This window comes from Miscanthus floridulus, chromosome 8, assembly GCF_019320115.1.
Source record: "Miscanthus floridulus cultivar M001 chromosome 8, ASM1932011v1, whole genome shotgun sequence".
Classification (NCBI taxonomy): Eukaryota; Viridiplantae; Streptophyta; class Magnoliopsida; order Poales; family Poaceae; genus Miscanthus; species Miscanthus floridulus.
In genome coordinates, this window is record NC_089587.1 from 203,763,149 (window position 1) to 203,787,373 (window position 24,225).

The 24,225-nt window shown below is 42.6% G+C and overlaps 1 long non-coding RNA gene across 5 annotated transcripts; it reads left to right on the forward strand.

Annotated features, from left to right (window-relative positions):
- Positions 1-4,276: 4,276 nt before the first annotated feature.
- LOC136474640 (uncharacterized) lies at positions 4,277-7,675 on the forward strand. Of its 5 annotated transcripts, none has more exons than XR_010762979.1 (9): positions 4,277-4,714; positions 4,782-4,839; positions 4,967-5,075; positions 5,142-5,249; positions 5,478-5,602; positions 5,711-5,776; positions 6,688-6,842; positions 6,943-7,175; positions 7,330-7,675. It is a non-coding gene; the product is annotated as an uncharacterized lncRNA (long non-coding RNA). The 5 variants fall into 5 exon arrangements; XR_010762980.1 differs by having other exon boundaries at positions 4,796-4,839; XR_010762981.1 differs by having other exon boundaries at positions 4,277-4,678; positions 4,796-4,839.
- Positions 7,676-24,225: the final 16,550 nt, after the last annotated feature.

A 24,225-nucleotide genomic window follows, 5' to 3' on the forward strand; every position in this document is an offset into this window, starting at 1 on the left:
TAGGTATTTGGCAGAAGATAGAGCGTAGTAAGTAAATAACAATATGTATATTACTCACAGCAGGGTTTGAGTAGAGAGTTTGCTCGAAATGAAGCGCAGATGCCGCGTCGCCGAAGTCGGGCATCCCAGAGTCGATGGAGGACGTCCCTCCGATGGGTGTCGGGTCGCGAGTCTTCTTGTGGAGGTGGAGTACGCCGAGCCGATCAGCGACGAAGTCTAGGCTCCCAAAGCAGAAGGCCTGGGATGGCTCGAAGATGGGTGGAACCCGCATCCCGGCGGGCAAGAGTGCGGGGAACTCCAGCGAGCCGAAACGAATCGTATCGCCCGAGCCCGCCACGGCAGGGGTGGTAGAAAAATGGGCCATCCGATGACCAAAAGAGTGTTGAGCGTACAACTGTCGGTGCAGAAAGTGACCAACTAGTAAATATTTGTAGTTTTTGCTATACGTTGTGATCGGAGGTGGCCTAGCACTCAATGACACAAGATTTATTCTAGTTCAGGCAACGTGCCCTACGTCCAGTCGGGGTCGGTTGATGACTTTATTCCTGAGCCTAGGTGCTCGAAGTCTGTAGTGGGGTTACAAACGAGAAGGAGAAAGGAGGGGGTGTACAAGAGGTTCGGTTGGCTCCGACCGGAAGGGTTGCGGTCGGAACTTGGTGGTCCTGCGGTTGGGAGTGTTGATGTCGATCTAGTGAGTCTAAGCTTGAAGAAGTCGATCTTCCCTTGTTGGAGGGAGCGCACCCCCTTTTATAGATGAAGGGGATGGCCTTATAGGTGAGAGGGAGAGAGTACGGATGTTTCTAAGCCTTGCTGCCCACGGTGATAAAAACTGGATAATGGTTGACGCCCCCCAATACCGTCGATGTCGCTGTAGGATGTCAGATGTGCACGGGAGGTCGAGCTATCTTCTTCAAGAAGGATGACGCCGGTACCTGCAAAATACTTCTTGATGCCTAGTGACATGTGAGGAGCCGCGCTATGTTCACCCGGTATAACAAATCCTAGAGCCTATACTGCGATTGATGTCCAGAGACACGCGAGGGGCTTTACCATACGGGAGTTTCTAGCGGCCCCTATAATACTTTGTGTCAGGGTGGCTGTAGAGCACTGTTTCGTGCAGGGTATGGTCCCTGGTACAGTGGTTTTGACTTGTGAGCCATGCCTTGCCTTTCTCCGCACGTCTTCTGGTTCCTTCCGAACGGGGTGCCCCCGGTCGGATGGCTCCAGTCGGCTCTCAGTACGCCGGTCGGAAAAGAGCGGTGAGCAGGGTTCCCATGAGTCCCGGTCGCGGGGTCAGAGTTGGAAGCAGCGTTTTGGAGCAGGCCTTTCGATTGGAGAGACTGCTTAGAGACGGCTGGTGCCTGAAGCGAGTGCTCCGGTCGAAGAGGTGGGTCGAAGAAGTTGACGAACGGGCACTTGTTCTTAAAGGGTAGACCTTCCGGTCAGCGACCGGACTGCCCTTCCGGCCCGCTGTGTTTTAGATTTTTGGGCCGGCCCATGAACTATATGTTGTTTTCCTGGGTCGAGCCCTGGCGTGGAAGCCCGTCCTCGAGGGACCCCGGGTTTATGAACCCGACACAAAGGGCAAGGGCATATTCTCCATTTCAATGTCTGTCTATTAAAATCTGATAAAATAATGGCTTGAGTGTCTTATAGCATATTAGCAAGGATTTAGGGCCTCTTTGACACGGCTTATGCCGGCTTCGACTTCATCTATTTTGCGCAAACCGAGGCACTGTAGCGTGAAGCCGTTTTGTAAGCTAGGGCTAAAATGAAGTAGAAGCCCGAAAAAGTCAGTTTTTCTGGCTTCATCGGCTTTGACTTTACCAGTAACGTCGTTTTGGACGAGCCGTGCCAAAAAGAACTTTATAGTGTTTTTTTAGCAAAGCCAAACTTTTTTACTGGTTCATGGCAAAAGCTACACTTTAATGATGTTTCCTAGCAAATTTTGCCTATTATAAAAGAAACAACGTACTACCTCCGTAGTTCAATCACGGTTGACTCCAGACAAATTTTGTACTCCTATATCGTACATAGTACCGCAACAATAATTAGAGCTCCCTTACAGAATGAAAAGAAGAAGACGTACAATAGTCAGAGCTGCGAGATCACTCTGCTATAAAGAATAGTTGAGCTGACTCAGCTCGGAAGTGTATCCTGGGGTCTTATGAAGCTGATGGAAGCACATGGATCATGTCTGCCACCTGTCCTGTTTTTTTTTTTTTTTTGTCAAACTAAGGCCCTGTTTTAGATTCTAAAGATTTTCACTCCAAAGTGTCACATCAAATCTTACGGTACATGCATGAAGTATTAAATGTAGACGAAAAATAAAACAAATTGCACAGTTGGGTGAGAAATCGCGAGACGAAACTTTCAAACCTAATTAGTCCATAATTAGACACTAATTGCTAAATACAAACGAAAGTGCTACAGTAGCCAAAACAAAAAAATTTGCCAACTAAACGCGCCCTAACACTCCCGAATTTTGAAGTCAACCTGCCAGTCAATTATTCTCAACTAGGGCTAATCAATTATTCTTATATTAAACAAGTTTTCCCTCCTTAAAAATGTCTGCACTATTAGCATATATGCCATGCTCTAATAAGACAGTTCTCTCTTCTGGAAACGCTGTGCAAAGGTCGTGCCAGAAAAAAGGAACAGTGGAGCAGTTAACTGGAACTATCATATTTATATTATGCCCTTTGTTTACTTCCTCCGTCAAAATTTACACCCTATTACATCGAATGTTTGACACATGCATAGAGTATTAAATATAGACTTAAAAAATAACTAATTACACATATTACGACTACTTTGCGAGACGAATCTTTTAAGCCTAATTAGTCCAGGATTTGACAATAAAGTGTTATTGTAATACATATGCTAATGACGGCTTAATTAGTGTAATTTATTTTTTTATTAGTATCCGAACACCCCATACAACATCCCATATAACATCCGAAATGACACCCCAAAATTTTACACTTGGGTCTAAACACCACCTATATAAGTTGACATTACGTATGTCATCATCATCGTCATATCATATCATATCATATCATATCTTACCATACCATATCAAATCATCATCATATCATATCATCGTATCAAAATCTTTATGTAGCGTTTGGTTGGAAGTCAAGGTGGGGTATGACAGTCCCGTCTCTAATTTCTAGAATGGGACGAGCATGGAACGACTCCAGTTTCTGTTTGGTTGAAGAGGGTTGGGACAAACCCATTTTTTGTTTGGTTTGGCGACATCACAAGTGGGATCAGCCACTGACACATGGAGTCCAATTGTCAGCTTATTTTTTCTGTTTTTTTTTTCTTTTCTTCCTCCCCACCGGAATTTTCGGGCGGAATTTCGGGCCGCCCTCTGAGGGGATTTCTATGGCTCCACCCTCTCCCGGCCGCCTGCTCGCTCGCACGCTGCTGGCCTCTAGAGGCCACAGCCTCGCCCCCGTCCTCCCCCATCCCCGGAGGCCGCCGCTCGCTCGTCTCACCCCCGTCCCGTGCGGCCCCAGCACCCGTCTCTCTGCTCCCGCTCCCGCGCGCTCGCCCCGCCCGCGCAGGACCCTAGCCGGCGCCCTTGCGCGTCCTCGCGCCGCAGCCCGCAACCGGACCGGAGCCCTCGCGCTGTCGCCACGCACAGCCCCTTGCGCCGCCGCAACCGGACCGACGAGCAGCGACTGGAGCCCTCGCCAGCGACTGGAGCCTCGCCCGCGGCCACGACCGAAGCCCTTGCCCGCAACCCGTCCGAGCCCGGTGTCACCTCCTCTTCTTCCTCGCAGTCGCCAGCCAGCGGCTTGTCCCACCTGGGGCGTCTCCGTCCGTGAAATTTCTAAGGACAGGGACACCCTGCATCTGATGGGTATATTCGCATATGGGATGTCCTCGACCTTGCTGACCTCCCAACCAAACACAGCTCGTTCTAGGGGTCTCTTTGGCAGGGTTCCGGCGGCTCCGGCTCCCGCACCTGTCGGACGCCCATGGGCCGATATGTGCTAGGCGGAGCCGGAGCCGCGGAGCCCGAAAAACGAGCTTCTTCGGCTCCGCCTTTGTCTGTGAAAGAGGAAAAGAGAAGAGAGAAAAACAACTCCGGTGAATAATAGCCTCCTGTCGGTCCATGGACGGCCGACAGATGCGGAGGAGTGGGAGCTAGAACCGCCAGAGCCCTGCCAAAGAGGGGCAGGTCCGTCCCATCCCATCCACTTCGTCCCTACAACCAAACACACGGTTAGATTCGGTGCCAGCACAGTCATACAGTTGCTTCCTGCGTTTTGTTCCGTCCGATTTGCGTCTCAAGGGCTCCTGATTAACTACAGTAAAACAGTAGCCCACACAATGCTACTCTTCGTGCTCCATCCGCGTCGACCTCGGTCCTCAGCCTGGCCGCCTTATCCGCCGTCCCCGTTCTCGTCGCCCCCGCCGCTTCCGCATCTTCCCTTTCATCGAGGGCGGATGGCCGCGGAAGTCGCGACCCGCCCATCCTGTCGTCGCGTTCCTCCTCCCCGCGCACACGCCTCGCGCTTCAGCTCTCCGGCGTGCGGGCCATCGTCCAAGCAATCGCTTTCGTCCTCCCCACGCGTGCGGGTCGCGCTTTCTCGCTCCAGCGGCAGCAGGCGCAGGCTGTCGTTCCAGGAGTCGCCTTCTTCCTCTCCACGCGAGCGGCTTCAAGGTCCACCGCCTGCCCCTATGGCCTTCCTCTCCACTGGTGCGTGTAGCTGTTCTGTCTCCCTCTCCCTTGTTGCACTCATCCTGGTGTGCTTCCCACCTTGCAGCCACCCACCGGCAGTCATGCGGCTCCTGCTTTTGCGCTCACCCACATCTCAGAAAAAGGTAGCCTACGCTCTCGGTCTGTGCCATGGTTCACCCACATATATGCTGTGCTAGGTTCTGATTTTTTATTTGGATTTGCTGTTCTTTGACCGACCTGTGCAATTCCTTTGTCCTGTTGTATTTGCAGCTAGATGTCAATGACTCCAGAGGAGTTGCATACCATGTGCTTGATGGAATGCCCCTGTGAGATGCGGTCAGCACCTATGGTTTTGCTAACCCGCATTTCAACTGCAAAGGTACCAACTCCAAGGTGTATAATTTTACCAATGTAAGCTCTAATTACTCGAGGAACTATTTTACAGAGCACCTTCTACCTATGGATATGCTGGGAAAATATTCAGGGATTGTAGGCGGCTTCTTATAAGCATGGAGCAACTCTTCTATCTTCCTCCATCTATTGTTTTGGACAGGTAAACATGATTGATTGAAATTATGTGCATGGCGAGATTATTTTTCACCTAATGGAATGAATCACTAGGAAATTGTACGGTCATATAGTGGGTTTGTTTGAACTTCACAGTAGTCTCTTCTGTTTAGCCTTTGAAATTATCTTATCTTGGTTTTCTTTATTCAAAATCTATTCATGTTTTGGCATTCTAATTTTGGATCATTTAGTTCAGAAACATATGCCCTTGCAGGTACTTTGGAAATTATGGGACAATCCGTGACATAGTTCATAGTCAGTCGCATTCTTCAAACAATACCTTTATTTCCCATGGAACCACCTGTAAGTCTTGATGGACAGGATATCCGAGAAGAAAAGGTAGGGTGGTATAATCCTTTTAACATATGAAATCGACACTGCTGTGCTAGATAGAAGTTAGAAGCTGCTGGCTTTGATACATGATCATAAGAACTTCCACTTATGCAGGTGAAGGTTCTCAGATCAATTCGGAAAGTGGACCTTAAGGACATGCATGGGCCTTATGACGAATAGGTACAATCGATGAGTTCCATAGCTTCTATTACCAAATGTCTGAATACTTAATTCTAATTTCAGTCACCTCATTGTAGCACTATGCTGTTATGATCTTATTTCATTTCTATAACGGTAGAATCAGATGTTCAGTAGTCCACCCTGCTTTGATCACTTTGTTGATAGTTTTTGCAAGATTGCCACACTTTTATGAAAGAATATTACAAATTTCTTATTGAAAAAAAATATCACCTGACAAATTGATTAAGCATAACTGATGTTGTCTAATCATTGATTTCCTTCAGAGCTAAAATTCGAATTCAGTTTTGCCATGTCTCTGTTAATATCTACCATGAACGTTTTGGCCATGACGTAGATGCTAAATAGCAGAATGTGTACTTCTATCAATGTGGTCCTTCTGGTTGGCCTATGGAGTTCCTTGACCTTAGATCTAATGTTTGCCTGCACCTGTAAAGACTGTAGAGAGTACAGTTGCTGATGCGATTCATGTGCCAGCTGATGGAATGAACATGGCTATTGCTGATGACTTCCCTGCAAGTTTTCATGTTCCGTCTAGACGTTTTGTGTTACCACTTAACTATTTAAATCTTATTATGTTCCACTTCCATCTGTCCTCTTATGTTTCACTGACCTGCTTCCTGTCATATATTTACTATTCGAAAAAAAATTGTTCAGCCTGTCCAATTATGTTTCACTGACTTCATTCCTGTCGTATGTTTACAATTCTTAAACATGCTACCTGCTTCGTGTCATGTGTTTTGAATTCGTAAAAAATACTATCCCTGATATATGTGTTGCCAAACCCATAATGTCCCTATTTCTTATTAAAAAGAGGATAGCCTGTTTCATTTCCTTCCATCTCTTTCGTATTGCATTGTGCTCTGTGCCTTACTATTTCTTTTCTTAATCAGAGCTACCATGCCCCAATACTGTCGCTGCTCCTGAGACCTGCACGAAACATAAGGCTGATATGTTGCTCAGCTCACAGGAAGGTTCGTTGTCCATACACATGTACAGCTGCTTATAGTTCTTGCTGAAGGTCTGCCTTAATCTAATGCCCATAAACGTAAGTTTATTACCACAACATCATTTCCCTTTTCATATTTATTTGTGCTCTCTTGCTTTGATTTTATATTCCCTTGGCACTGACCATGATGTTCTAACAGTTCATGGGCCATGGAAATGCAAACCTGAGGCATGCAAAGATTCTCAATGGTGGCTCTTCTCAAATCTATTCTAAATGCAGCTATATGTGCCTTTATCAAGACCCATCACCTGATGGTCTGCGCGTTTTAATCGAGAATAACCCTCCCAAACAAACAGACAACACTCACCTAGGAAATCTTCAGTCTTCACTGATTTGGCACACCAATAGTATCTTCAAACAAACATGTTCAAGGTAATCCTGACACACGTAACCATTTTATTAACATCTTAGCTTAAACTTAATAATACCATATGTCTGTTGTCATCCTGCTAATCGATGATGCCTCTGTTATTTGAGGCATGAGCAATCCACATTCTTTTCTCACATTTTCCCTTAATGTTTGTAGATGGACACCATAATCGATTTCCTCATAGATGCTCCAGTGCCAAGAAGCTGCCATGTTTAGCTACAGACCATACTTCCTGCAACATGATGATGTACCCTGCTCTAAATATGTGGTTTAGACCTGCATCTTGATTTTTATTGTCAGCATACTAACCATGGCGAGCAATACTTATTGTAATTGACTATTCAACTTTTTTTTTTTGAGAAATTGATTCAAGTTTATATGGCACTCATATGTGTTCCTGCATCTTCATTTCCTCATCCACATACTAGCATATCAGCGTAAATTGTTGTACATTGTCTCTGTTATGCTTTTGCATTTTTTGCTTTTTAATTACCACCATTTACCTTAACCACAGAGTTTCTTCTGTATACTATACACGCCTGATTCAGTATAGCAACAAATCATCATTGTCCACCCTACCCGCAGCGAAGCGCGGGGCACCACCTAGTATGTATGAAAAGGCTGGTCAGATTTTTCGTTTTTCAACTATGAGATTCATTGCATATATATGTAGTCAAGGTTTTGACTTTCTCAAATAACTGTTTGGCTGATGGTTTTTGCGGCTGATAAATTGACTGTTGCTGGGCTGATAAGTCGAACAGCGATGCTAGGGGAAAAGGCGCGTATTGTCATTCTATCACATCACCCAACACTTCAACAGGGCGCCACAGATGCGCCACGGGATCGAGTTGACCTTGCCCCCCCCAATCACAAAAGTCCAACAAAAACAAAGTACAGGTCAGGAAGAAAACAGTTCGAGTTTGACTCGATCGATGCCTGTATAAAATAGTATAGATCAATATATATAATGCTATGCATGCTTGCGTATTTTAAGCCACCTGCGAAATATAAAAACAGTGGAGAAGTCATCCATGCATGCATGAGGACGCTGTTGACATTATTTTTTTCTCTAATATATAATCGATCTGAAGCAGTCGCCCCCGTACGTTTCTTCCTGGAGCAGGAGAAGCCACAATAATTAACAATTTTGTAATGCATATATACGGATATGTCCCGTACGTAGACTTTACTTGCTGCCTTTGCTGGATCGAAAACCGAACGTGGATATATACAGATAGATATTATTATAAATAGTTATGCAGAGAAATACCACACACATATATTATCCATGACGGCTTGATGGATATATATGCATGCATTTTAAGCCGATCTAGCAGGTCGAATGGAATAAAATATGGCAAAAAATTAGCAATGGAGAGGCCACGTTAATTGCACGCAATCGGCAACCATGCATACAGAGGAACGAGAACCTCTTCAGTTAGATTCGTCAGAAACAAGAGCTCCGCAAGAAATTGTGCTGCAGTCAACACATTAGGGGCTCCTTTGGAATGCATGATTGAAAAAATATAGGAATAGGAAAAAATGAGGAATAGTATAGGAATGCATGTGTAAAACAAATGATTCAAAACACAGGAATTGAATAGGAAAAGTCATTTGGATGAGCCCTAGGAAAAACACAGGAAACATAGGAGAGATTTGTATTAAAAGATGATCATGAATGGTAATCATCAATGTTCTGCACAAATGACTCTACATTAGCCTCAGTCTATCCTCGTGAAGCCAGGCTTTGCCTCGATCCTATGCGAAGGAATGAAAAAAAGAGCTCAGAGCTGATGTTACGAATCCTTTGTTTTCCCTGTGAAACCAACAGCATAGGAAAAAATCCTTTACTTCTCCTATGCCTCAATCCTGTATTCCAAATGATGCTACAGTGCTCAAATCCATAGGAATGAGTATCCTCTACTTTTCCTTTGAAGTTCCTTTGATCCAAAGGAGGCCTAATAATTATATTGTTTATAGACAATGATGCGTCCTCGATGGAGACCTAGCTAACCTTGCATTGCACGTTGACTAAACCTGCACCTCGAAGCAAGTATTTTTCCACTATAAACTTTTTTTTCAATGTGAATCCGAGAGAAATATTATTGCATGATAAGATGAGTTTTCATACTCTATATTATTGCATGAATAACACAAGTAATGATATTTTAAATTCTTATGAAATAACATAAGATGTGTATATGGGAAAGTTAAGTTTGAAAAATAAAAACCATAAATTGGCTCCAACAGCAACAATTATATATCAATATTTTTTTTTTGTACCAGAAGCTTATTGTTTATTTGCTAGGAATGTGAAACAATTTTTAGATAGTCTTTTCAGGACTTAATTCTATCCGTAGCTCCCCCGGAGGTTGACCTTTTGGTGATTTAAACGAAAAGAGAATAATTGCAACTCACAATGTATACAAAGTTGCATAAGTCACATCTCATCAAAAGAACGATAGACTTTTGTAAGATGTGCTAATTATCATTGTAGACCAAGGTGTTAATATGTCATCGAAACTATACCATACCGTGCCACGTGTTCTGATCTAACCAGTTCATAAGACATGACCTAAGCTTGCACTTTAGGTCCTCTTTGATACTAGAGGCTAATTGTTAACCGAAAGTAGCTTATTAGCTGGCTTTGTTTCTTATGGTGGAACTTGTTCATCTAGGTTTAAGTCCTTGACTTGTTCATAGGGCCAGGGTGTATGTGCATGCGTTCATATGAGTGACTATACATACATGTATGTGAGTTTGTGTCTGTATTGTGATTCTAAAAGACTAGTCATTATATTAGCTCGAATTAAGTGATTTAAATAGAAAGGTTAATAGGTAGGCTAAAGTTTAGGAAAACTCTTTGCTAATTGTTAGCTCATTATTAGCTAAGTACTCCATCCGTTTCAAATTACAAGTCTCTTTGACTTTTTTGGTACATAGAATTTGTTATGTATCTTGACATATATTCGCTCTATTCTGTAGCACTACTTCAGCAGTATTTTTTAGCGAATGAACAATGTTGTTCTTGATGAGGACATCACTCCTTCGGATGTACCCGCTGATCCTCCGATCGTCAGGCAAGGTCCAATGACCCGGGCTCGAATGCGTCAACTCAATTTAAAGGCGAATTCGTTCTTAAGCGATCATTTTCATACATTTGAGAATAGACTACTACCTAATGATGTTATCTTGCTTAGGAACATTGGAGAGGGTCATGAGGGACTTAGAGGAAGAGGTGGAGGCGTTCATGACCAGCAAGGACGTTCAACAGAAACCGGAGGGCCGATCTAACATGATTTCGAGTCTGCCTCGGCCTCCAGGACCAGTCTGCCTTAAACTAGTCACCCAGGACGTATCCGGACTCCGTTTTCGACGATCCACATATGGTTGGAAAGCTAATTTGATAAAGAAGTCAATCCAAGTGGTCTCACGTCAAAATACCTTCAGAATCAATGGGAATCGTTGAAATAAGTCTGCGTCCAGAATCTGCCAGGGTGCTGTGACACCGTCTTTGGTCCGTTGGACCGTGTATCGTGTTTGGGTCTATTAGAGGGCGCGTCCAGGGTAGGAGACGACCCTAAAACCTTTATAATCATACGCCACTGCCATCATTAGGTTTTGGGTTTTTCTTAGATTAATCTGTCAAGAACAGTTTCGCCGATCATCGGTTTGTGAGACCCCAACTTCGTGAGATTAATCATTCATCTGCAATTTGGTTGCTTTCTTTCTTGTTCTTGCTTGTGTTCTTTGTTGCGCAGGCAGGGATTAGCCTTCTTGGCGAGGTCAACCGGATCCGTGTCTCGGTTGATAACCAGAGGAGTTGTGGTACTAAGATTGCAGGGTTCGATCTTTCAATCTAAAGCCGGATCAGTGTGTCATTCTCCACCACAACGATAGTTACCTCTACCTGACGGAAGATTGGGATCCCCGTTTCCATTAAGTGGTAATCAGAGCTAAGGTATACCGTCAAGTTCACATTTACCCCCTAGTTTTGAGTGTTTCGCATTTGTCCCATAGTTCAGTGCCATATTTTTTTCTTGTCCTAGAACCTTCCGTGCCATAGCCTTTGCATATTTCAGTTTTAGAGTCCGTCGTGTTGAGTTTGTGTCCTGGTCAAGGTCTTGTTGCTGGTTAGATCGTGTTAGAGTCCAGTTCGTGTGTTTTCCCCCATCGTTTCCATCAAATCCTTACCGTCGTAACCAATTTTGCGCGCATTGTTCCTGTTTTGTCCTCTAATTCGCAGTCCGTTCTTAAAATTGGTCTAATTTTCGCATACGAACTCCGATTTCGACGTTCCATATATCAAAATCGATCAGAAAAAAATTTCAGATCCATCCATCCCCTGTCTTGTTGGGGTTGGAAATTTTTATTTTGGTCAAAAACTGGTCACAAGATCCTTTTTTCGTGGTCACAAGCTTTTTGTCGTTTTTAAGCACGTCTTCTGAAATTTCCACATGCCACACCTTTTACTTATTTAGGCTCATATTTTCTATGGTTACTTCTTTTGTGCTCCTAAGTGAATAAAAAATATCAAAAAAATAAAAAGAAAAAGTCAAAATTTCACCAAAAAAACAACAGCCAAAAAAATAGAAAAAAAGATGGGCAAAAGAGAAACAATATCTAAAGGAGCACATAGAGAAGGCCAAAGTGAGTTGTGTTAGCGTATGCTGTCTGGTTCCTTGTTTTTGTTGCTTTTGCTATCCGCCATACTATTTTTCACACCCCTGTCACCTTGCTATACACCATACTTTGTTACACACCTGGTACTTAGAACATTTTAGATCAGCAATGAGAACAAATACTTTGGACTATAATTCAGCATTACTTTCTGTTACTGACTTGTGTGCCAGATATACATATTATTCTTTGTGTGCCTTTCAAGCTCCACAAACTCTTCAGATCGGTACAGAAAAAGGGCTTTACAATCTCGGTACCACTGCCTCACAGGTATCACGAACCAGCCGCCGGTTGTACCGCCCACTGCTTGTGTTGGTAAGAACTTTGTAAGAGCTTAGTAAGACGCTTCCACTTACTGTGAAAAGTGACACCACTGCAACCACGTAGTCATTTGGTAGGGATAACTTTCACCGTTTGTTTCTATTTTTGTGTTTACAATGGCAAGAGGTGATCAGACTAGAGATAACAATCCTAAGGGTTTCAATGAGTGTGTCAGCCAAGAGCAACTACAAGCTGTTGTAGAGGATGTCCAAAAAAGGATGAATGAGACCGTCAGGAAGGCCATCACTGACGCACTCATTGAACTCAACATTGGCAACAGCATGGAGAGATTCGACAAACAAATTTCCACGCTAACCGACAAGGTTACTGAGCTGAAAACCTTGGTGGCGGTCAACAACAATGACGTCTTCGACAGCAACACCTATGGTCTCTTGCTAGAAGACACGATGCATGATGCTGCTGGGAATATAGATCGAGCAGCCTTCCTGAAAGGTCCTAATGGCTAGAGGGGGAGGGTGAATAGCCTAATAAAATTCTACAACAACACTTAACAAAGTAGTTAGATAATTATGAGGCGAAACAAGTGTTGCGCTAGCCTACTCAAAATGCAAGCCACCTACCACAATTCTAGTTTAGATAATGTCTATTCACACAATAGCTATGCCACTACTCTATATTAGTGTGCTCTCAAAGGCTAACTAAAGAGCCACACCAACCAAGCAAATAAGCTCTCTCAACTAGCTACACTAAAGAGCTTGACAACTAGTTTGCGGTAATATAAAGAGAGTGATCAAGAAGGTTATACCGCCGTGTAGATGAAGGAACCAATCAATCACAAGGATGAATAACAATGAAGACCAATCACCTCGGAATCAATGATGAACACAATGATTTTTACCTAGGTTCACTTGCTTGCCAGCGGTAAGCAAGTCCTCGTTGTGGCGATTCACTCACTTGGAGGTTCACGCGCTAATTGGCTTCACACGCCAAACCCTCAATAGGGTGCCGCACAACCAACACAAGATGAGGATCACACAAGTCACAAGCAATCCACTAGAGTACCTTTTGGCTCTCCACTGGGGAAAGATCAAGAACCCCTCATAATCACCATGATCGGAGCCGAAGATAATCACCACCCTCCGCTCGACGATCCTCGCTGCTCCAAGCCGTCTAGGTGGCGGCAACCACCAAGAGTAACAAGCGAATCCCACAGCGAAACATGAACACCAAGTGCCTCTAGATGTAATCACTCAAGCAATGCACTTCGATTCTCTCCCAATCTCACAAAGATGATGAATCAATGATGTAGATGAGTGGGAGGACTTTGGCTAAGCTCATAAGGTTGCTATGTCAATGAAAATGGCCAAAAGGTGTGTGCTTCAACTGGCCATGGGGCTTAAATAGACACCCCCACGAAATAGAGTCATTGTACCCCTTCACTAGGCACAACACGGGCTGACCGGACGCTCCGGTCAAGTTGACCGGACGCTGGACCTCAGCGTCCGGTCGCCCGACGACAGCCACATGTCCTGACTTCAACGGTCACTTGAGTTGACCGGACGCTATGCTACAACTAATCGAACGCTGAGCCACCAGCGTCTGGTCATTTCCAGTAAGGTTCTAGAAACGCTTTTTGCACACCGGATGTGTTCGGTCAAGCACGACCGGACCCTGCCATCGTTCGGTCAGAGACCCTAGCCTTTGAGCGCTGTCTGACAATAGGACCGGACTCACCTTGCCAGCGTCCGATCAATCCACGACCCAGCGTCTGGTTGATTGACCGACACTGGCGTCAACGCTGCCACACTTGACCGGACACGCCTGTCCTTCTGAGACTATCGTCTGGTCACTTAGTGACTAGCAAGACTAACTCCTTTTCACCTCTAACTTCTTCACCCTTGCTCAAATGTGCCAACCACCAAGTGTATCACCTTGTGCATATGTGTTAGCATATTTTCACAAACATTTTTAAGGGTGTTAGCATTCCACTAGATCCTAAATGCATGTGCAATGAGTTAGAGCATCTAGTGGCACTTTGATAACCGCATTTCGATACAAGTTTCACCTCTCTTAATAGTACGACTATCAAACCTAAATGTGATCATACTCTCTAAGTGTCTTGATCACCAAAATAAAATAGCTCCTATGGTTTATACCTTTGTCTTGAGCTTTTTGTTTTTGTCTTTCTTCATTCTAAGTCCAAGCACTTGATCATCACCATGGTATCAGCGTCATCATGCTATGATCTTCATTTGCTTCACCACTTAGAATGTGCTACCTATCTTATGATCACTTGATAAACTAGGTTAGCACTTAGGGTTTCATCAATTCACCAAAACCAAACTAGAGCTTTCAATATTCCCCTTTTTGGTAATTGATGGCAACCCTTATACAAAGATATGAAATAAAATTCAATTGAATCCATGTTGCTTGCCCAAGCATATTTACTATGTGTAAAAGGATATGGACAAGTTTTATGAACCCTAAATGGTAGCAATTGCTCCCCTTACATATGTGCTAAGAGTTTGGATTGAAGCTTGCACATATGCTTAGATTGGAAAAATAGGAGACAATGTCTACCAAATGATGCTAAGGTATAAAAGATGGACCTTTGAAGCATGATACCAATCAGAGTGCATCATTATACCATCCTTAGCACCATGGTTAGCTTGATACCACTTGTAAATACTTGGAAATGAAATCATTAGATATCCTATGCATGCTAGTTTTTCATTTTTATCATTCAAACCTACAACTAGCATACACCACACAAGCATGGATATTGAAATTTAAAACTTATGCCATGCAAGCAAACATATGAAATGCACATTCAAATGCACCATACAAGTTTATGAGCTTGCTCCCCCTACTTGTGTGCTTAAAATTTTAATTGATCCCTTTACTTTTATCATATCTCTCCTCTTATGTTAAGTTCTCCCCCTATCACTTGTATATTTATTTTTCTTCCCCTTTGTGTTGTCTTCTCATGTATCTTTGTGCACTATCTCTCCCCCTTTGTCACTTATGTCTTTGCTTCACTTATATCTTTGTTTCTCTTCCCCTTTGTCATCAATGACCACAAGGACTTAAAATATAGATAGTACCACTTGTAGGGTTGAGATTATCAATGTCAATCAATGGGGTGAGGATCATTTTTCTAAATTTGGTCTAATCTAGATCATTTACCAAAGATATTTAACTCGGTTTGAGCCAAGGACAAGCTTCTTCACACCTCCAAATGAGGGTTATCTTGTACCATATTGAGTTAAACACTTAGAGTTCATTTTCTAGATCAAAACACTAGGTTTACAAGCCCATAAACATGTCATATGCTATCACTAGATCGAGTCAAGCATAGAAGCAATAGTGATACCATATAAACATCAAAATCATTTGATTTTCATGAATGAGCCTAATAAAATAGAACCACTAGAAAGGTCCTAATAAGATTGAAAAAATGACTAGATGCACTAAATATGTCCTTAGCAAGAATGTATGTCATGCCAATCAACTTTTACCTTAAAAAGCTCGAAGGAGAGGCATGTCATATGAGTGGGGGGTGCATCAACACATATTTGAGAAATCCAATATGTTCAACTCATTCCTTAGCTTGCAAAACCTTTTCTCATCCAATGGCTTGGTGAATATATCGGCAAGTTGATCTTCGGTGCCAACACTCTCAATACAAATGCCTCCTTTTTGTTGGTGATCTCTTATGAAATGGTGGCGGACATCAATGTGCTTTGTTCTTGCATGTTGAACCGGATTGTTTGTCAACTTGATTGCACTCTCATTGTCACATAGCAATGGCACTTTCTTGAACTTGATTCCAGAGTCACTCAAAGTGGCCTTCATCCAAAGTACTTGTGCACAACAACTACCGGCGGATATGTATTCGGCTTCGGTGGTTGATAATGCAACACTATTTTGCTTCTTTGATGACCATGAGACAAGTGATCTTCCCAATAATTTACATGTGCCCGAGGTGCTCTTCCTTTCAACCTTGCATCCCGCATAATCCGAGTCGGAGTAACCAACTAGCTCAAAATTTGCTCCTTTGGGATACCACAAACCAACATTTGGTGTATGCTTCAAGTACCTCAATATCCTTTTTGTAGCCTTCAAATGACTTTCTCTTGGTGAGGCTTGAAATCTTGCACAGATGCATACACTAAACGTGACATCCGGCCTTGATGCGGTCACATAGAGTAGGCTTCCAATCATAGACCAATATAACTTTTGATCCACCATGTTTCCACTTGCATCACTATCCAAGTTGCCATTGGTTCTCATTGGTATGCTAATGACTTTGCTATCAATCATTCCAAACTTCTTGAGCATGTCCTTGATGTACTTGCCTTGACTCACAAATGTACCATTCTTTAATTGCTTGATTTGAAGACCAAGGAAGTAACTCAATTCTCCAATCATGGACATCTCAAACTCATTAGCCATCATCTTTCCAAACCCATCACAAAAATCTTGATTAGTTGATTCAAATATGATGTCATCAACATATATTTGCAATACAAATAAGTCTTTTTCAATCTTCTTGATGAAAAGAGTGGTGCCAACCTTACCCATTTTGAACCCTTTAGAGAGAAGGAAATCCCTCAATCTCTCATACCATGCTCTAGGTGCTTGTTTCAATCTATACAAAGCTTTCTTCAACTTGTATACATGGTTAGGCTTCTTGTCATCTTCAAAACCGAGAGGTTGCTCAACATATACTTCTTCATTGATGTAGCCATTGAGAAATAAACTCTTAACATCCATTTGATAGAGCTTGATGTTGTGGGCACAAGCATAGGCTAGCAAGATTCTAATTGCTTCCAATTTAGCAACCGAGGCATATGTTTCTCCAAAGTCAAGACCTTCAACTTATGTATAGCCTCATACTACCAATCTTGCTTTGTTCCTTACTATTATCCCATCTTGATCTTGCTTGTTTCTAAAGACCCATTTGGTTCCAATCACATTGTGTCCCTTTGGTCTTTCTACCAACTCCCATACTTGATTTCTTATGAAGTTATTCAATTCTTCATGCATAGCATTTACCCGATCAACATCATTTAATGCTTCATCTATCTTCTTTGGTTCAATGGATGACACAAATAAGAAGTGTTCACAAAATGATGCCAATCTTGATCTTGTTTATACACCTCTTGAAATATCACCAATGATAGTGTCCAATGGATGATCTCTTGCAACATTAGTTGGTTGGAGGATTGGAACTTGATTGCTTGTATTTGCTTGATCATTGGGTTGAGATGATGTACTAGCCACGTGATCTTATTCATTATCATGAGATACACTTGCACTAACTTGATTTATATTATCTTGCACATTTGAGTTAGAGAACACTTGCACTTGATCATCTTCATTATCATTCACTTGCCTAGGCCTCAATTCACCAATATCCATATTCTTTATGGCATTTGAAAGTTGAATGCCTCTAATATCTTCTAAGTTCTCATTCTCTACTTGTGAACCCTTGGTTTCATCAAATTCAACATCATGAACTTCCTCAAGAGTACCACTATCCAAATTCCAAACTCTATATGCTTTGCTTGTAGTGGAATAACCAAGTAGGAATCCTTCATCACATTTCTTGTCAAACTTGCCCAATCTAGTGCCTTTCTTCAAGATATAGCATTTGCAACCAAAGACCCAAAAATATGCAATGTTGAGCTTTCTACCATTCAAGAGTTCATATGGTGTCTTCTCTTTCAATGGGTGACAATAGAGGCGGTTGCTACAATAGCAAGCCATGTTGATAGCTTTGGCCCAAAAAGATTGACTCACATTGTACTCACTAAGCATAGACCTTGCCATATCAATGAGTATTCTATTTTTCCTCTCAATAAGGCCATTTGATTATGGAGTGTACTTGGTCGAGAATTGATGTCTAATTCCAAATTCATCACACAACTCATCAATTCTAGTGCTCTTGAACTCACTACCATTGTCACTTCTAACTTTCTTGATGGTTATTTCAAACTCATTGTGAATGCCTTTGACAAATGATTTGAATGTTGTAAATACATCACTTTTGTCCACTAGAAAGAATACCCATGTGTATCTAGTGTAGTCATCCACTATCACAAAGCCATATTTATTTTTACCGATACTAGTGTATTGTGTTGGCCCAAACAAATCCATGTGCAATAACTCAAATGCTTCACTAGTGCTCATCATGCTTTTCTTAGAATGGGTGTTTCCAACTTATTTGCCGGCTTGACAAGAGCTACAAAGTTTATCCTTTTCAAACATAACATCTTTCAAGCCTCTAACTAAGTCATGCTTAACCAATCTATTCAATTGTTTCATTCCAACATGACCAAGCCTTCTATGCCATAACCAACCCATGCTAGACTTAGTGAACAAGCATGTAGATAATCTAGCTTCACTAGCATTGAAATCAACCAAGTATAGATTCTCATATCTAAAGCCTTTGAAGATCAAATTAGAGCCATCTATACTTATGATTTCTACATCATCTACCCCAAATATGTATTTGAATCCAAGATCACACAATTGTGCCACGGATAGCAAATTAAAGTTCAAGCTCTCTACTAGCAACACATTGGATATGCCCATGTTATTTGATATTGTAATCTTACCAAGCCATTTGACCTTGCCTTTGCCATTGTCACCAAATGTGATACTATCATAACCATCATTGTCATTGGTGTTGATTGAGTTGAACATTCTTGCATCACTGGTCATGTGTTGAGTGCACCCACTATCAAGAACCCAATGCCTTCCTCTGGCTTTGTAATTGACCTACAAAAGAAGATCAATTCTTTTTAGGTACCCAAACTTGCTTGGGTCCTTGAAGGTTAGTCACTAAGCTCTTTGGTACCCAAATGGCTTTCTTCTTTGAGCCCATCCATGGTTTACCAATGAACTTAGCCTTCACACCATTTGTACCCTTAGTAAGCATATAGCATGAATCAAGCTTTATGGAGGATACATTAGCATTTTTGCTTTTGTTTTTGCATTCATGCTCTTTATGACCCACTTGCTTACAACAAGTGCAAAACCGACCATTGTTCTTCACAAAACTAGTCTTGTGAGGAGCAAAGGCTGCTTTGCCTTTCTTGGGAGTATAGCCCAATCCCTCTTTATAAAGAGAAGCTCTTTGGCTACCCAAGCACATAAGCAAGTGGTCCTCACCACCATAAGCCTTAGCCAAGGTGTGAGTGAGCTTATTGACCTCCTTCTTGAGGTTCTCATTCTCAACCACTAGTGAGGCATCACAAGTGAGTCCATCACTACTAGATGAGGTAGAAGTGGAAGTGCTACAAGAAGGGTTAGTAGGAGCAACAATGATAGGCATAGATAGTGATTCATAAATTATATCACAAGTTAAACCTACATTGTAAGTTTCAACATGCTTCTTTTTATTTTGCTCATCAAGCAAAGAGGAATGAGCCTTTTCAAGTTTTTTGTGAGCTTTGCCAAGCTTCTCATTGGCTTCCTCTAGCCTCTCATGAGATGCATTTAGCTCATCAAAGGCTTGCTTAAGGTCTTTTAGTTCCTTACACAAGCTTTTGCATTCTCTTCTCTTGATGTCAAAGTGTTCTCTAGCATCCTCTATCATGTCAAGTAATTCATCTTTAGTGGGTTTATCATTATCACTGTCACTATCATTTTCATTTTCATGTTCATTTTCATCATCATGTTCTTCATCACTTTCATCATCACAAGATTGTACCTTAGTGGCTTTAGCCATGAAGCATGATGAAGATTCAAAGAGAGAGGGCTTCTCATTTATAGCAATGCTTGCAAAAACCTTCTTCTTGGTGGTCTTGTTATCATTACTATCATCATCATCATCATCACTTGAGGAAGCATCACTATCCCAAGTGACTACATATGAACCACCCTTCTTCTTCTTGAATGCCATCTTGTCCTTCTTCTCTTTCTTTTCCTTCTTGTCCTTCTTGTTTTTCTTGTTATCATCATCATTGTTGCTATTATATGGACATTGAGCAACAAGATAATATTTGCTTCCACACTTGAAGCACCTTCTTGACACTTCCTTGTTCTTGGATGAAGACTTCTTTCTTCTAGCATGATAGCCCTTCTTCACTATGAACTTACCAAATCTCTTGACAAAGAGAGCCATCTTCTCATCATCATCATCATCCCAAGATTCATCTTCTTCACTTGATGTTTCATGCTTAGCTTTGCCCTTGGATGATGTGGCTTTGAATGGCATGCTCTTCTTCTTGTTATCCTTCTTCTCATCTTTCTTCTCCTTCTTTTCTTCCTTCTCATCATCATCTCTATAAGTATCATCGGTCATTATATCTCCTAATACTTGGTTTGGTGTCATGGTGTCCAAACCGCTTCTTACTAGAATGGTGACCAATGTGCCAAATCTTGAAGGTAAGCATCTCAAGAACTTATGGGAGAAATCCTTGTCCTTCACCTCTTCCCTAAGTGCTTTGAGATCATTGACAAGCACTTGAAGCCTATGAAACATCTCCGGCACACTCTCATCCTCCTTCATCTTGAAGCTTGCAAACTTCTCTTTGAGGATATATGCCTTAGCACCCTTCACGGCTTGAGTGCACTCAAATGATTCTTCCAACTTCTTCCAAGCTTTATATGCCATCTCAACATTCTTGATTTGCTCAAATGTTCTTTCATCAATTGCATCATGAATAGCACTTAGAGCGATGTCATTGTTTTGGAGAAGCACTTCTTCGGCCGCGGTGGGATTCTCCAGATCACTAATCTCAATTTTGGTTTCTAACACCTTCCACACCTTTCTATTAATTGACTTGATGTGTGTGGTCATCTTTGACTTCTAATAAGGATAATTTATGCCATCAAATTGGGGTGGCTTCTTGGTGTTATTGATTTGAGCCATTTTTATACTGAAGGTTGTTAAGCCTCAATCACGGTGACCTCAGCTCTCATACCAATTGAAAGGTCCTAATGGCTAGAGGGGGGTGAATAGCCTAATAAAATTCTACAACAACACTTAACAAAGTAGTTAGACAATTATGAGGCGAAGCAAGTGTTGCGCTAGCCTACTCAAAATGCAAACCACCTACCATAATTCTAGTTTAGATAATGTCTATTTACACAATAGCTATGACACTACTCTATGTTAGTGTGCTCTCAAAGGCTAACTAAAGAGCCACACCAACCAAGCAAACAAGCTCTCACAACTAGCTACACTAAAGAGCTTGAGAACTAGTTTGCGGTAATGTAAAGAGAGTGATCAAGAAGGTTATACCGCCGTGTAGATGAAGAAACCAATCAATCACAAGGATGAATAACAATGAAGATCAATCACCTCAGAATCAATGATGAACACAATGATTTTTACCGAGGTTCACTTGCTTGCCGGCAAGCTAGTCCTCGTTGTGGCGATTCACTCACTTGGAGGTTCACGCGCTAATTGGCTTCATACACCAAACCCTCAATAGGGTGCTGCACAACCAACACAAGATGAGGATCACACAAGCCACGAGCAATCCACTAGAGTACCTTTTGGCTCTCTGCCGAGGAAAGGTCAAGAACCCCTCACAACCACCACAATCGGAGCCAGAGACAATCACCACCCTTCACTCGACGATCCTCGCTACTCCAAGCCGTCTAGGTGGCGGCAACCACCAAGAGTAACAAGCGAATTCCGCAGCGAAACATGAACACCAAATGCCTCTAAATACAATCACTCAAGCAATGTACTTTGATTCTCTCCCAATCTCACAAAGATGATGAATCAATGATGGAGATGAGTGGGAGGACTTTGGCTAAGCTCACAAGGTTGCTATGTCAATGAAAATGGCCAAAAGGTGTGAGCTTCAACCAGCCATGGGGCTTAAATAGATGCCCCCATGAAATAGAGCTGTTGTACCCCTTCACTGGGCACAACACGAGACCGGACGCTCCGATCAAGTTGACCGGACGCTGGACCTCAGCGTTCGGTCGCCCGATGATAGCAACGTGTCCCAACTTCAACGGTCACTTGAGTTGACCGGACGCTACGCTATAACTGATTGAATGCTGAGCCACCAGCGTCCGGTCGTTTCTAGTAAGGTTCCAGAAACACTTTTCGCACACCGGACGTGTCTGGTCAAGTACGACCGGACCCTACCATTGTCCGGTCAGAGACCCTAGCCTCTGAGTGCTGTCCAACAATAGGACTAGACTCACCTTGCCAGCATTCGGTCAGTCCATGACCCAGCGTCCGGTCAATTGACCGACACTAGCATCAACGCTGCCACACTTGATCGGGCGCGCTGGTCCTTTTGAGACCAGCGTTTGGTCACTTAGTGACCAGCAAGACTAACTCCTTTTCACCTCTAACTTCTTCACCCTTGCTCTAATGTGCCAACCACCAAGTGTATTACCTTGTGCACATGTGTTAGCATATTTTCACAAACATTTTCAAGGGTGTTAGCATTCCACTAGATCCTAAATGCATGTGCAATGAGTTAGAGTATCTAGTGGCACTTTAATAACCGCATTTTGATACAAGTTTCACCCCTTTTAATAGTACGACTATCAAACCTAAATGTGATCACACTCTCTAAGTGTCTTAATCACCAAAACAAAATAGCTCCTATGGTTTATACCTTTGCCTTGAGCTTTTTGTTTTTTCTCTTTCTTCATTTCAAGTCCAAGCACTTGATCATCACCATGGTATCATCGTCATCATGCTATGATCTTCATTTGCTTCACCACTTGGAATGTGCTACCTATCTTATGATCACTTGATAAACTAGGTTAGTACTTAGGGTTTCATCAATTCACCAAAACCAAACTAGATCTTTCACTTCCGACAAGCAAGATTACGACGACATCTTTGCCGCAAGACGATAGGTATGGGTGGTGTCCACCACCATCAAGGTAATAATCACTGTGTGCCTGATGATCCTTATGCTAAGATTAAGTTCACAATATCGTCTTTTTCGGATCATTATGATGCTGAGGGATATCTTGATTGGGAGATGACAGTAGAATAAAAGTTTAGCGCTCACCTTGTGCCTGAGCATCATAGAGTTCGACAAGCTACTAGTGAGTTTAAGAATTTTGCCATTATTTGGTGGAATGGGCCAGCTGCATAGGATGCTTCACCTGGTTCGTGGGAAGAACTTAAGATAGCTATGCGTGATCATTTTGTTTCTCCTTCTTATCATAGAGACTTATGTAAGAAATTGATATGTTTAGAACAAGGAGAAAAATCTATATAGGATTACTATGGTGAGCTCCAAAAGGGATTGATACGTTGTAGTGTTGTGGAGGGGAACGAAGATTCTATTTGTCGTTTTTATTCGGGTTTGAGGCGTGAGATTTAGGGCATTATTGATTATAAAAAATTTAACACTGTCAACCAGTTGTTTCAGTTTGCTATGCTTACAGAAAAGGAATTGTAGGGACGTGAACAACAGAGCAAGTGCAAGGTCAGCACCACATACACGCCACGATCGACACCATCTTTGAGGCTGACCAAGCCAACCACTTTTCAGCCACCTCCACCAGCGAGCAAGTGACCAACAACCTCTGGAGTTACCGCTACACCTAAGGCACCTCCCGCATGACCTTTAGATTCAGGTAAAAATTCTTTGCAGGTGCTTACCAAGAGTGCCTCATCCGTTGCATCGATGGGACGCACTTCGAGCATTCAGTGCCACCACTGCCATGGCATTGGCCATGTGCAGAATGATTGCCCAAGTCAGCGGGCATATATTGCTATAGAAGATGGTTACATCAGCACCTCTGATATTGAGGATGAAGAAGACCAAGATGCAGATGAGGAGGACAGCAAAGTCCTTGGTGATGAGGCCACGGCGGCCTATAGGAGCATCATTATACAGTGGGTGCTCAGCTCACAAGTACAGCAACTTGAGAAGCTACAATGCCATAACTTATTCCAGATTTTCTTTGTCATCAGCAACCGTCGAGCACATGTCATTATTGATGGAGGTAGCTGTAATAATTCGGTGAGTTCTGAATTGGTCAAGAGGCTTGGCTTGACCACATGCCCGCACCCACGTCCATACCATATTCAGTGGGTAAATGATTCTGGTAAAGCAAAGGTAACACAAACTTGCATAGTATCAT